Source organism: Schistocerca americana, chromosome 2 (genome assembly GCF_021461395.2).
Source record: "Schistocerca americana isolate TAMUIC-IGC-003095 chromosome 2, iqSchAmer2.1, whole genome shotgun sequence".
NCBI lineage: Eukaryota > Metazoa > Arthropoda > Insecta > Orthoptera > Acrididae > Schistocerca > Schistocerca americana.
Window position 1 is genome coordinate 635575390 of NC_060120.1, and position 15052 is coordinate 635590441.

Below are 15052 nucleotides of genomic sequence, written 5' to 3' on the forward strand. Positions count from 1 at the left end.
AGGTCGAGGCGAGAGTTCCAGTCACCAAATTCCATGCTTTCTTGTATGGCACCAAATTTCAACTCATTATGGACTACAAGCCATTAGTTTCATTATTTAGTCCATCCACTCGGGTCCCTGATAAGATGGCCCACAGGCTGCAGCAGTGGGCCTTTTTCCTCTCCACATACAACTTTGACACTAATTTTCAGTCCACTGGGCACCATGATTATGCAGATGCCTTATTCTGATTGCCCACTGGCCTGAAACCCAAGTTTGAGCAAGAGAAGCTTATGCGTTTTCATACGGATACTGTCTCCCGCGAAGCAGTACACAAGTTTCCGATCACTAGTACCTTGCTTGCCAAGTCCACAGCATCTGACCCCATCTTCAAGCAGGTCGTCCACCTTGTCCAGCAGGGTTGGTCATCTCATCCTCTGGGCCGCACTTCTGATCAGCTTCGTAACTACTTGTGCTATTGTCTCTCCATCTTAGATGGGGTCCTCCTCCTCACCATTGGCAACTCCCAGGGCGGTTATTCCTGGGAGTTTGTGGTGGCATGTCTTACAACTGTTACATGAGAGTTGTTGGGGTGTTCCACAGTCTTGGCTCATAGCCATGTGTAATGGCCCGGCATTGACTGGGAGCTTGAGTATTTGGTTGCTGCATGTCCCCAATGCACTAGTAAACAGGTGGCTCACAATACTTAGTTCTTCCCATAGCCTCCAGCAGCCCAGCACAGGGAACGCATCCATGTGGATTTTGCACGTCTATTTCGGAAAGTGTTTTGGCTGACTCCTTGTTACATTTTCACATTTTCCATACATGGTCTGGTGCTCCTCTGGCACTACTGAAGCTACTGCTTACGCGCTCTCAAAAATTTTTTGTGGAAGGTCTCCCAGTTACTCTCATATCTAACAACGGGCCTCAGTTCTTATCTCAGGCATTTTGTGATTTCTATATGAAGTCGGGCATTCACCATGTTTGGCCCCTCCCCCTTTTATCCCCAGTCTAATGGAGAGGCCGAGCACATGGTTTGTACCTCTAAGTCGCAGATGAAAAAGTATCTGCAAGACTTTCCGCACCAAGGAGGCATTACAGTTTTTTTGTGTGTGTGTGTGTGTGTGTGTGTGTGTGTGTGTGTGCATGCATGCGTGCGTGTAGCCTACCAGACCATTCCTATTGGTTCCCTGGCCCTGCCAATCTTCTCAAAAAGCACCAGCTGTAGACGCTGCTCCTTCTCCTTCATCACGGTTCTTGCCCACTGTTGTGTTTCACATACCACTGTTCCCCACCAGGGATGGCAATCTGAGTGTGTGATTTTGGTCAGCACCCCAACAGTTACCGGCAATGATCATGCGTCAGAATGGCTGCTAAGCTTACACGCTCCGAGACTGGAGTCCAGCATCGTCAAAATCCACTCCGAGTCCAGGGAGGCACCAAACACACCCCCCCCCCCCCCCCCCAATCCCAGCCACACGGGTTGCCTTCGCTGGTGCCCCAATTGCTAGTTGCTGCCTAGCCGCTGGTGTTCAAGCCTCCTCCGCTGTCCATGTCAGCACCTCTGCACAATGAGTCTGCACCTTCACAGTCACTAGCAGCAGCTCTGGTGCCCCTCCGGCCAGTGGACATGCTGATTACTGGTTCGATGTCCCCCATGTCACCTCAGCCTGCAGCAGAGTCATCTCCACCTTCCACACCACCACCAAACATCACCATGGATTTCAGCTTGGACTAATCATCTCTGGTGCTGTCATCTCGTGCTCCGACAAGGGGGTGTCAGGGCAGTCAACAGCTTATGTAGTTTGGCCTGGCCAGCCTTGCTCTCAGCCATGTGTTGACATTCGGCCTATGTGTATCAGACTAGTTATGCAGGCACTTCATGTCAAGTGTCTTCTTGCACAAATATTCTAGAAATAATAAAGTGTTGTGTCTGTTACTATCTGTGTGTTCTTGTGGTGAGAACACAAACAAATAAAAGACAATCCCCCAGATTTCACGACAGGTTATGGACCCAGTGATGATGGAGATCAGAGTAAGTACAAAAAGTGTGAATTTATGATTTTAGAAAGACTACGCTTTTCCTGTAAGAAGACTGGTGTATCATGTGTCAAATATGGCTTCGTCAGCAAAAGATGTAGCATCAACCAGTGCAACGAAACTGAAAGGTGCTACACGTTTCTTATTATGGGATCTGGAAATAAATGTGACATTCATGGCAAAGGGCCTTGGTTGGTTGGTTGGTTTAAAAAAGGGGGTAAGGAACCAAACTGCTAGGTCATCAGTCCCTTGATCCCAATAAAACAATGCCACAAGGGTGAGAATAAAACAATGAAGACTGACAACACAAAATGGAGGGAAAGAACAAACCACAAGAACGATGGAAGGGCAACAAACACTTAAATGGAAAATGGGAGAAGAAAACCACAGAAACGTGAGAAACAGATAGAAGTGATTAAAACGCGAAAACAGATTACTATGGCTGACTGACCATGAGAATAAAAAGGAGAAAGGGGGGCAGGGGGGAGGAGACGGTAATTCGGATGCACAGGAGAACTACGAACACGTGCAATGTAACTGGCGAGCAGTCGTGCACATCTGACCTGCAATGGAGGAACGCCAGCCTCCACAAGGACACTGTTCAACGGACTCATTCTAAAAGCTCCCATCACTAGGCGAACGCCACAGTGGTGCACTGGTAGAGTGAACGCAATGCTGAGGACGCCACCGAACCATAAACCAGACTCCCATAGTCAAGGTGGGATTGAACAAGAGCTCTGTATAGCTGCAGCAGCATAGAGTGAACTGCACCCCAGTTGGTGTTGCTCAGACAGCAGAGGGTATTGAGGTGCTGCCAGCACTTCCACGGAAGCTGACAAAGGTGAGGAAGCCAAGTCAATTGGGTGTCAAAAACCAGTCCTAAAAATCAATATGTCTCCACTACAGAGAGGGGATCATCAGTAAGGTAAAGTTCTGGTTCCGGATGAACGGTACAATGCCAACAGAAGTGCACGACACACGACTTAGCGGCTGAAAACTGGAAGCCATGGGCCAGAGCCCATGACTGCGCCTTGTGGGTGGCTCCCTGTAGGTGCCACTCAGCAACATCAGTACTGGTGGAGCAGTACGAAATGCATAAGTCATCTGCATACAGAGAGGGTGAGACGGATGGCCCTAAAGTGGCTGCTAGACCATTAATGGCCACTAAAAATAGAGAGAGACTCAATACAGAGGCTTTGTGGAACCCCTTTCTCCTGGATATGGGGGGAGGGGGGCAGGGGGGTGGGTTGGTTGGTTGGTTTGTTTGGGGAAGGAGACCAGACAGCGTGGTCATCGGTCTCATCGGATTAGGGAAGGACAGGGAAGGAAGTCGGCCGTGCCCTTTGAAAGGAACCATCCCGGCATTTGCCTGGAGCGATTTAGGGAAATCACGGAAAACCTAAATCAGGATGGCCAGACGCGGGATGGGCAGGGGGGAAGGGGACTTTGGGACTTTGGGACTATGGGAGACACCAACTTGGGTACACAAAGTAAGAAGAGACAAGAAATTCTGGATAAAAATTGGGAACGAGCCTCTTACAATGTGGCAAGGATATGACGTTGTGAGGTGGTGTCATACTCTTTTCGTAAATCAAATAAGATGGCAACAAGGTGTTTGCTTCTGGAAAATGCTGTTTGTATGTCAGACTCGAGGGACACAAGATTATCAGTGGTAGAGTGCCCCTGGCGGAAGCCCTCGTGACATGGAGCGAGTAGGCCAAGTGACTCCAGGGCCCAACCCAACCACCAACACACCATACATTCCAGCAGCTTACAAAGAACGTTGGTGAGGCTGATGGACCGATAGCTACCCACACCAAGTGGGTTTTTGCTGTGTTTGAGCATTGGTAAGACGGTGCTCTCCTGCCACTGCATTGGAAAGACGCCATCGCACCAGATCCAGTTGAAGATCACGAGGAGATGTCGCTTGTTGCAGGCGAGAGATGTTTAATCATCTGACTGGTGGAGCCGAATGGGCCCAGGAGCTGTGTCGGGGCAATGTGCAAGGGCACTGTGGAGCTCCCATTCTGTAAATGGGGTGTTATAGGGTTCACTGTGGCACGTAGTGAACGAGAGGACTTTCCTTTCCATCCACCATTTGAGAGTGTGAAAGGCCCAGTAATTCTCCAATGCAGAAGTGCGAGCGCAGTGCTCAGCAAAGTGCTTGGCAATCACATTTGTGTCAGCAGATAGCATGCCATTTACATTAACACCGGGTATACCTGTTGGGGTCTGGTACCCAAAAACTCGTTTGATCCTTGCCCAGAATTGGGAAGATGACATATGACACACAATGGTCGACACATACCTCTCCCAACACTCCTGTTTCCACCTTTTGATAAGCTTGCCAACATGGGCATGGAGCCATTTAAACACTATGAGGTGCTCCAGGGAAGGGTTCCACTTATGCCTCTGTAAAGCTTGCCAACACTCCTTAATTGCCTCAGTGACTCGCAACGACCACCAAGAGACTGTCTTTGGCTGGGGCACCCTATAGAATGAGGGATTGTGTTTTCTGCTGCAGTAACAATGGTTGTAGTTACCTGCTCAACCACCACATCGATGTTACCATGTGGACGAGATTCAATGGTGACAGCAGAGGTGAAGGCTTCCCAGTCTAGGTTGTCACGTGCTCTCCAGTGGATAGATGGGAGAAGGCCAGGACTGCAAACCGAGATCAATGGCTGAATATGTGCCATGTGCCACACTGAAATGTGTAGCGGCCCCAGTATTTAAGAGGCAGAGGTCGAGTTGTGACAGTAATTTTTTGACATCTCTGCCTCGTCCAGTAAGAACTGTGCCACCCCACACGGGATTATGAGCATTAAAATCTCCCAAAAGTAGGAAAGGTTGAGGGAGTAAATCAATCAGTGCAGACAATGCGTTCAGGGGTACTGCACTATCTGGAAGAAGATATACGTTAAGGACAGTTATTTCCTGTGTCATTGTTACCCTAGCAGCCACAGCTTCAAGAGGGGGTTTGAAGGGGCACAGGTTCACTGCATACTGAGTTCAGGACATAGATGCAAACTCCACATGACACAGTTCCCGTAATATCCCTTACAGCCATGGAGCGCAGGGTTCCGCATTGCTGGGAACCAGGTTTCCTGGAGGGCAATGCAGGAAGAAGGTGTAAAGCTTAATAGTTGCCATAGCTCAGCCAGGTGGTGGAAAAAACTGCCGCACTTCCACTGGAGGATGACATAGTGAGGCTGGAAAGGCACGAAGCGAGCAAGGAGGCAGGTTATGCCTCAGGGTCACCTGCTGCCTCCGACTGAGTATTTGTGGCCATTTCTATGGTGGATGAGGCATCAGTGAGATCCAGGTCCACAGGGGATGCTAAGATCTCCTCTGCATCCTCAGATGCAGAACTGATAGGGAGTGGTGGTGTTGGGGCCACCAGAGGGTCCTGTTTCTTAGCAGACTACTACTAAGTTTGCTTGCTCTCTCGCTTCTCCTTAGGTGCTTGCTGGGAAGATTTCTCTGAAGCAGCTTCAAACATGGATGAAGACTGAAGCTCTTCATCCAGCAGCTTCTGGCTCCTCGAGGCACTGGCGAGTGTCCACCATTGCATTAGTGGAGACCTTAGGAGAGAGGGCCCCAAGAGACCCGTTCCACACAAGAGGTGCCGGAGGAGACTGTTGCTTCTCCAGCATGGGGTAGGGGACCAATGTCCCCTGCATTTCGGGGGTGGGGGGTGGGGGTCTCACTCCCGAAATAGGTGCTTTGGAGCAAGATTTGCCCCCTACCACCAAGGGTGCAGATGTATTCTGGTGGCCCGGACGGCCCACTGTTCGTGCCACAGATGGAGGAACCACTGACACTTGGGACAGCGATGATGATGTAGCTGCAGCATATGTCGACGTCAACCGAATGGAGTGTAATCTTTCAAATTTACGTTTTAACCTCTGTGTAAGTCAACTGGTCCAGGGTCTTGTACTCCATGATTTTCTGCTCCTTTTGGAGTACTGGGCTGTCTGGCGAGCAGCTGATGCAAGTGGGTGGTGGTGCACATGGAGTATCTGGGTGCAGTGGACATCCGCAGTCTTGACATATGGTGCTGAAAGTGCAGCGGGAAGACATGTGCCCAAACTTCCAGTTTGTAAAGCACTGCAAAGGGGGAGGGATGTATGGTTTAATGTCACAGCGGTAAACCAACACCTTGACCTTTTCAGGCAATGAATCACCCTCAAAAGGCCAAGACGAAGGCATCTGTAGTAACCCTGTTGTCTTTGGGTCCTCTGTAAATGTGCCAGATGAAATGAACACCCCGCTGTTCTAAATTGGCGTGGAGTTCGTCGTCAGACTGCAAGAGGAGGTCATGATGGAAAATAATCCCCTGGACCATGTTGAGGCGTTTATGGGGAGTGACGGAAACAGGAATATCACCCAGCTTGTCACAGGCGAATAACGCTTGGGGTTGGGCTGGGGATGCTGTCTGAATCAAGACTGCGCCGTTTCGCATATTGCACAGCGCTGTCACTTCTCCAAACTTATCCTCAAGGTGTTCGACGAAAAATTGAGGCTTTTTAGGTAGAAGAGAGTCGCCATCAGTTCTGGTACAGACTAAAAACCGAGGCGAATATGGCTCCCTTCATTCTGTAGCTCTACATTCCACGGTGAAGCGAGGGAGGGAAACTATTTGGCATCATACCTGTCAACACTGTTATCTATCTTGCCCTTCTTAGGGACTGCTGGTGCCGTACGGTCACCAGTAAGAGATGACTTAGTCCACTTCATTGCGTATCATCTGTGCTGATGCCACCCACTCCAAGCAGGGGCTCTCCCCACGGATGCCACCCAGCCACAGCAAAGGCCAACTGGCATTATGGCTGTTGCCGGGAGTCCTGATGCCCCAGGAAGACAGGCATCTACTCGTTGGCATACCTGGGGAGTTTAAAGCTCAAGGCATCAGCAGTGCGATCCCTATGTCATCACAGGGCTACCACCAAATGGGTACATGACAGCACCACCACAACGGACTGGCTACTGTGATGGATATTGGGTGCAGAGAAATCCAATATTGTCATGGGGCAAAAGAGGACAGGAGACAATGACAGAAGATGACATACTCCAGAAAGTGTCCTCGCCCAAATAGTTGAATCGCAGTTGAGATGCAAAGCCATGACAAGAGGTTCAGGAGATTGAATCTAAGGGCACTATGGATAACTCATGCACAACATAAGGCATCCTTCCCCATATGGCCCGCACTTCTGTAGAATTTTGAAAGCGGCAGGTCAAACCACAGAATGGGACCTGAACGAATAGGGCAAAAAGTGTGAGACACCTTTTAGTCACCTCTTACAACAGGCAGGAATACCTCTGGCCTATTCCAACCCCTGGAACTGCAGGGGGCGGCAAAGGGCCTTGGCAGATATGTTACTAGTAATAACAAGAAACCTGAAAATGAATCCAACTGGGTAAAAAAAGATTCACTTGCAAACTACTGTATTTTGAGGACCATAGATATTAATGTTAAAACACATGTCCTTACTTCTGAAACATTTAAAGAAATGTACAATACACTTACATAGATATATAGAACACAAATCACCAGGAGACTCAGTCACTTTTGACAAAAATTGAAATATGACCCCCAATAATGATTGAGTGCAAACCCTAACATTAAGACTGTATCATTTTGAGGGAGAATATTGATGAAACAGCACTGATATAAAAAATAACAACAAAGTTGCCAATGAACATAAATATTTTGGAAGTGCTTGGGACTACTACTAGTAAGGAGGATAAAATGATGGAAAACCTGAAATCAAGACTTCACTCTGAAGAAGACAAAAATGAAGAAGAAATATGTATTCCATTCAAAGAAGCAGCCTATAGGAAGAGATATCAGAGTAGGAAGTTGAGACATTGGTGAACTGTTTTGGATGTGGAGGTTCATGTCACAATGTGAGTCAGTGTAAAAAGAAATGTAGTGCTACCAAGAACACAACACGTAGTTCTACATGTGGTAAATATTGTTTGGGTGAGTTGGGCGATAAGGAACTCCCTCCAAGCAAATGGTGCAAAAACACACATTGTGCAGCTGAGAAATATTACCACAAAGAGAAATATGAGAAGATGAAGAAAGTGCCAAAGACAGTTCTTCTTTCAGAGATACTTGTGACAGAAAACCAAGACAAGGCAACTAATAAAATATATACTAAGTCTGTTATAGATAGTGGAAGTAATGAGCAAATGTCACATAAAAGGAAACTTATGTCAGATGTGAAGATACAAAAATTAAGATTGCAAATGGGCATTTCATGTGTTCTAATCTTGTTGGTGAATCACAAAAGGTGTTTTTGACAAATGTGTCGCATGCTGCTGAAAAAATGTATTGCCAATAAATGCCATTGCTGAAAAATGAGGCAGTGGCAATATTTGACATGAAAAAGGTGCAGACTATAAAAGACGGACATATCATTTTGGAACGCAAGAAATCACAAAATGCACTGCACATAAAAGCAGACTGTAAAACAAAAATGGAAGTGACTACACAAAAGAAGAAAGCTATTCAGTGGCATAAAAGGCTACGAAATCTGAATTTCAATTATCTGAAGAAAATACCAGAACTGTGTGATGGTGTTAACAAAATTGTCTCAGAAGAGGACATGCCTTGTTGTGAGACATGTATCATGGCAAAGTAAGTAAGAAAACCACTCCAAACTGTACTGGACAGAGCAATGTGATCTCTTGAGATTATTCACACTAATGTACACAAACTTATCACAATGAAAAATATTTTTAACATGTCTTTATTATTATACATATTTCTTGAAACTGTACCTTTTCCACAAAGATGAAACATGACTATATAAGGAATATGTAAGCAAAGGTGAAGATCATTTCTCACTCTGAAGACAGAGAAACATAAGTTGTGACAGAGGAGGAAAGTACAGAAGTACTTACTTTATAGAATGGAATGAAAATTAAGGTGTAGTGAGTGTTAAACAAAGTGTCTCTCAACTTAATTGTAAGACAGAATAAATCGTATTACTCTCATGAAAAAAGTAAGGGCCATGTTGTTTGATTCGAAAGTTGGAAACAAAATATGGAGCCACACAGACTTGCCTACAGCTTATCTCTTGAACAGCTCAGCCCTACTACAGCTGTCTGTGTGACCCCAGCTCAAATGTGGTAAGGAAGAACAAATTTGTGAAGATTGGGCATTATTGGATCCATGGTGTTCACAAAACAATTTGGGAATTTAGAAAAAACTCAATGTAAGAGCTGAAAGAGGTGTTTCTTGTAGGGTATACAGACAATGGCTACGTCATCCTATGTCTGAAAATTATCTGAATTAAGAAATGTTGCGTTTATTCATTAATATGAAGACAAAATGGAAAAGAAAACCTAAGAGAAGCAATAAATCTAGCTGTAGAAAACTATTTCTCAAGGAGGTGGAGGAGGAGGAGGAGGAGGAGGAGGAGGAGGAGGAGCCAGAAGAAGAAAGATGATTCAGAAGAAAGAAGAGAAACTCCATAAGATAAAACACACATAAAGAACCAAGACATGAAATATTTATTACGTTGATGTCATGCTTACATACAAGGAATGCATTGAACATGAAAACAAGGAAAATTGGATGAGGGCTACAAATGAAAAGAATGAGTCATTGAGGAAAAATGAAACACAGACTCTGAGGAATAAAGAAACTGCTCACGGAAAGAAATAATTATGGGAAGACAGATTTCCAAGAAAAAGGATAATTGAAAGTCCAAAGCTAGACTAGTTGCAAGAGGATGTCAACAGGATCAACTAAAATTGGGTTTTAAAGGTATTTTTCGTTTTGTTTTCCCTCATATTCCTATTTGCACTTGCTGCATAAAAACATTCGATAATTATGACATCTGATGTCAGAGCAGGCTTTCTTACTGTCAGCTGATGTCCCTGACATACAAAGCACCTGGGAAAATATGCCTGTTCAAAAAGGCACTGTATGGATTGAAACAAGCTCCTTTGCAATGGAACATGAGACTGAGCAAGTTTTGTAAGAGTGAAAACCTTATCCAACTGAAATCTGACCACTTTGTTTACAAATCAGGTACTGAGAAAAAAATGTATCTTGTTGTACATGTACATTCTGTTTGGAGAACACATCTGTCAAATGAAAATTCCCTGCAAAAACTGAAGAAAAATTTTAATATAGCAATTGATAAAGAACCAACAATTTATCTGGGACTTGAATTAAAAAGAACATAACAGTATTCAATAAGAAAAATAATATGCTAAAGAAATGGTAAAAACATACAGATAGGAGAAATCAAAAACTGTAACAACTCCCATTTCAACCCAAGGGGAAATTGAAGAAATCAATGCACCAAAGTCAGACTTTCCATATCATGAAGCAATAGACAGTTTATTTTATTTAGCACATAAAACAAGATTGGATATTGCATATGCAGATCAATGAGTAATCCAAATCAGACAGACAATCAAAATCTGAAGGGAACTTTAAGATACCTGAATTCAATGACTGGGAGTGGAATAATATACTCATCAGAAGAACAAGAAATAGTGGCTTCTTGTGATGGGGATTTTGCAGTTGATAGGAAAGAGATAAAAGTACAATAGGATACATATTTCTGTACAATTATTCTACAATCAGTTGGCATCGCAAGAAACGTCGTGTTGCTGCACTATCTACTACTGAAGCAGAATACATATTTGCTTCTCAATGCTGTCAAGAGATGGAAGTTTTGAAGCCTTTCATAGAAAAATTGCTGGATAAAAACATGAAAATGGAACTTAGTGTTGATAACTAAAATCACATCAAACCTGCAAAAGAAGCAAGTACAGGGTAGCGCATGAAATGTGTTACCATTTTGTTTTTGAATATAAACTTTATTGTCTATACAATCTGAAAGGAACATATACTACAATGAAGAGCCGTCCATGGACATTTGTTCTAACTCAACACATGCTCAATATGTCCACCATTTCGTTTCCTAACTTGCTTCAAACGAACACAGAAGTTAGTGATTACCCTACGGCACATGTCTTCCGTAATTTCACTGCAAGCTTGAAGAATAAGTCTTCTGAGTTCCATTAAATCACGTGGACGTTTTGGGAAAATTTTTTCCTTTAGGTACCCCCAAAGAAAAAAGTCACATGGATTGAGGTCTGGACTATTGGGGGGCCAATTTTGTCCATCATTGAAGCGACCTGGATATCTGAGTGAAATGATCTGCATGTCAAAATGCTCGTGTAAAAACTCCAACACAGTGTTTGCAGTATGTGGCCTTGCTCCATCTTGCATGAACCACTGCGCGTTGAAGGGCAAGGCAGTAGCAAGAAGCTGTGGAATTTAATGGGGCTCAGAAGACTTATTCTTCAAGTTTGCAATGAAATTACGGAAGACATGTGCCATAGGGTAATCACTAACTTCAGTGTTCATTTGAAGGAAGTTAGGAAACGAAATGATGGACATATTGAGCATGTGTTGAGTTAGAACAAATCTCCATGGACAGCTCTTCATTGTAGTATATGTTCATTTCAGATTGTATTGATAATAAAGTTTATATTCAAAACCAAAATGGTAACATTTCGTGTGCCACCCTGTACATTCATGTTAAGTATCATTTGATCAGTGATGAGCTAAATCATGGCTGGTTCAACATAAAATACTATCAAACTCGAAAACAACTAGCTGACTTTCTAACTAAACTTCTCCATTGTATTGCTTTTGAGAAAACTGAAAGAAAAGATTATGTTTGATTGCAATTACAATCTTTTGTTTGTTTAAAAGGTACATTTTCAGGGACTATGGTTGCAAAGGTTTTGAGAGACAACACATTGTTTTGTTTAAGGGAGTGTGCTGAGAGTTAAAGCAGAAAGATGATATGCATAGAACTTCATAACACAGACAGCCACAGCCATTAAACTTCATAATGAATGGAAGTAAAACGAACCACAAGACAGCTGTAACTGGTGATTTCTTTATTGTCACAACCAGTTTCGTTGAATTAAAATAGCATCCTCAGGTGGAAATAGTATCACATTAGTGCCTCAAGATGCCCCTAACATTCATACTCAAAAACCAAACACCTGAAGAAGGGAAGTCATAAAAATAAATTGGGGCAAACAGTGTGGTGGCTCAATTGCGATGATTGCACGAGGAACAGCACAGAAGGTGGTCACGTGTGTACCCGGTTTTGACAATAAAGAAATCGTCAATAGTAGCTGTCTTGCTGCTCACTTTATTACCATTCATTAAAGATATTGTTGTAAACAAAAGCAATACATGTCTGCTAATGTAAGGCCATATCTAGTATGGTGCACTGTTTCTGTCATGTGGTATCAATGCACTGTTTCTGTAATAAGCTGGCAACACAGTTGGTTGCTATTTGAATAATAAATGTAATCAGTCATTCCCTGTAGCCTCGTGTTTCAATGTATTTAAAAAAAAAGTACATGGTACATTTGAAAGCACAATAGACAATATGCTCAGACTAACCCTTACAAAATTAAGGGATAGCACATTGTGTTTTCTCTGACCACCAGCCCCCCAATATTACACTACTGGCCATTAAAATTGCTACACCATGAAGATGACGTGCTATAGTCGCGAAATTTAACCAACAGGAAGGTGATGCTGTCATATGTAAATGATTAGCTTTTCAGAGCACTCACACAAGGTTGGCGCCAGTGGCGACACCTACAACGTGCTGACATGAGGAACGTTTCCAACCGATTTCTCACACACAAACAGCAGTTGACCGGCGTTGCCTGGTGAAACGTTGTTGTGATGCCTATTATAAGGAGGAGAAATGTGTACCATCATGTTACCGACTCTGATAAAGGTCGGATTGTAGCCTATCGCGATTGCGGTTTATCGTATCGCGATATTGCTGCTCGTGTTGGTCGAGATCCAATGACTGTTAGCAGAATATGGGATCGGTGGGTTCAAGAGGGTAATACAGAACGCCATGCTGGATACCAGCGGCCTCATATCACTAGCAGTCGAGATGACAGGCATCTTATCCGCACAGCTGTAATGGATCGTGCAGCCACGTCTCGATCCCTGAGTCAACAGATGGGGACGTTTGCAAGACAACAACCATCTGCACGAACAGTTCGACGATGTTTGCAGCAGCATGGACTATCAGCTCTGAGACCATGGCTGCGGTTACCCTTGATGCTGCATCACAGACAGGAGCGCCTGCAATGGTGTACTCAATGATGAACCTAGGTGCATGAATAGCAAAACGTCATATTTTCGGATGAACCCAGGTTCTGTTTACAGCATCATGATGGTCGCATCCGTGTTTGTCGACATTGCGGTGAACGCACATTGGAAGCGTGTATTCATCATCGTCATACTGGCGTATCATTCTGTGTGATGGTATGGGGTACCACTGGTTACACGTCTCTATCACCTATTGTTCGCATTGACGGCACTTTGAACAGTGGACGTTACATTTCAGATGTGTTACGACCCGTGGCTCTACCCTTCATTCGATCTCTGCAAAACCCTACATTTCAGCAGGATAATGCATGACCACAAGTTGCAGGTCCTGTACAGGCCTTTCTGGACACAGAAAATGTTTGACTGCTGCCCTGGCGAGCACATTCTCCAGATCTCTCACCTACTGAAAAGTCTGATCAATGGTGGCCGAGCAACTGGCTCGTCACAATACGCCCATCACTACTGTTGATGAACTGTGGTATCGTGTTGAAGCTGCATGGAGAGGTGTACCTGTACACGCCATCCAAGCTCTGTTTGACTCAATGCCCAAGCATATCAAGGCCGTTATTACGGCCAGTGGTGGTGGTTCTGGGTACTGATTTTTCAGGATCTATGCACCCAAATTGCGTGAGAATGTAATCACATGTCAGTTCTAGTATAATACAGGGTGTTACAAAAAGGTACGGCCAAACTTTCAGGAAACATTCCTCACACACAAAGAAAGAAAATATGTTATGTGGACATGTGTCCGGAAACGCTTACTTTCCATGTTAGAGCTCATTTTATTACTTCTCTTCAAATCACATTAATCATGGAATGGAAACACTCGGCAACAGAACGTACCAGCGTGACTTCAAACACTTTGTTACAGGAAATGTTCAAAATGTCCTCCGTTAGCGAGGATACATGGATCCACCCTCCGTCGCATGGAATCCCTGATGCGCTGATGCAGCCCTGGAAAATGGCGTATCGTATCACAGCCGTCCATAATACGAGCACGAAGAGTCTCTACATTTGGTACTGGGGTTGCATAGACAAGAGCTTTCAAATGCCCCCATAAATGAAAGTCAAGAGGGTTGAGGTCAGGAGAGCGTGGAGGCCATGGAATTGGTCTGCCTCTACCAATCCATCGGTCACCGAATCTGTTGTTGAGAAGCGTACGAACACTTCGACTGAAATGTGCAGGAGCTCCCTCGTGCATGAGCCACATGTTGTGTCGTACTTGTAAAGGCACATGTTCTACCAGCACAGGTAGAGTACCCCGTGTGAAATCATGAAAACGTGATCCACTGAGCGTACGTGGAAGAACATGGGGCCCAATCAAGACATCACCAACAATGCCTGCCCAAACGTTCACAGAAAATGTGTGTTGATGATGTGATTGCACAATTGCGTGCGGATTCTCGTCAGCCCACACATGTTGATTGTGAAAATTTACAATTTGATCACGTTGGAATGAAGCCTCATCCGTAAAGAGAACATTTGCACTGAAATGAGGATTGACACATTGTTGGATGAACCATTCGCAGAAGTGTACCTGTGGAGGCCAATCAGCTGCTGATAGTGCCGGCACACGCTGTACATGGTACGGAAACAACTGGTTCTTCCGTAGCACTCTCCATACAGAGACGTGGTCAACGTTACCTTGTACACCAGCAACTTCTCTGACGCTCACATTAGGGTTATCGTCAACTGCACGAAGAATTGCCTCATCTATTGCAGGTGACCTCATCGTTCTAGGTCTTCCCCAGTCACGAGTCATAGGCTGGAATGTTCCATGCTCCCTAAGATGCCGATCAATTGCTTCGAATGTCTTCCTGTCGGGACACCTTAGTTCTGGAA

At 44.6% G+C, this 15052-nt stretch overlaps 1 protein-coding gene across 3 annotated transcripts in view; it reads right to left on the minus strand.

Moving 5' to 3' along the window:
• The window catches only part of LOC124595334 (plasmanylethanolamine desaturase), a 72487-nt gene that overhangs the window by 34917 nt on the left and 22518 nt on the right, over window positions 1-15052 (minus strand). The gene's annotated exons all lie outside the window — the stretch shown is intronic.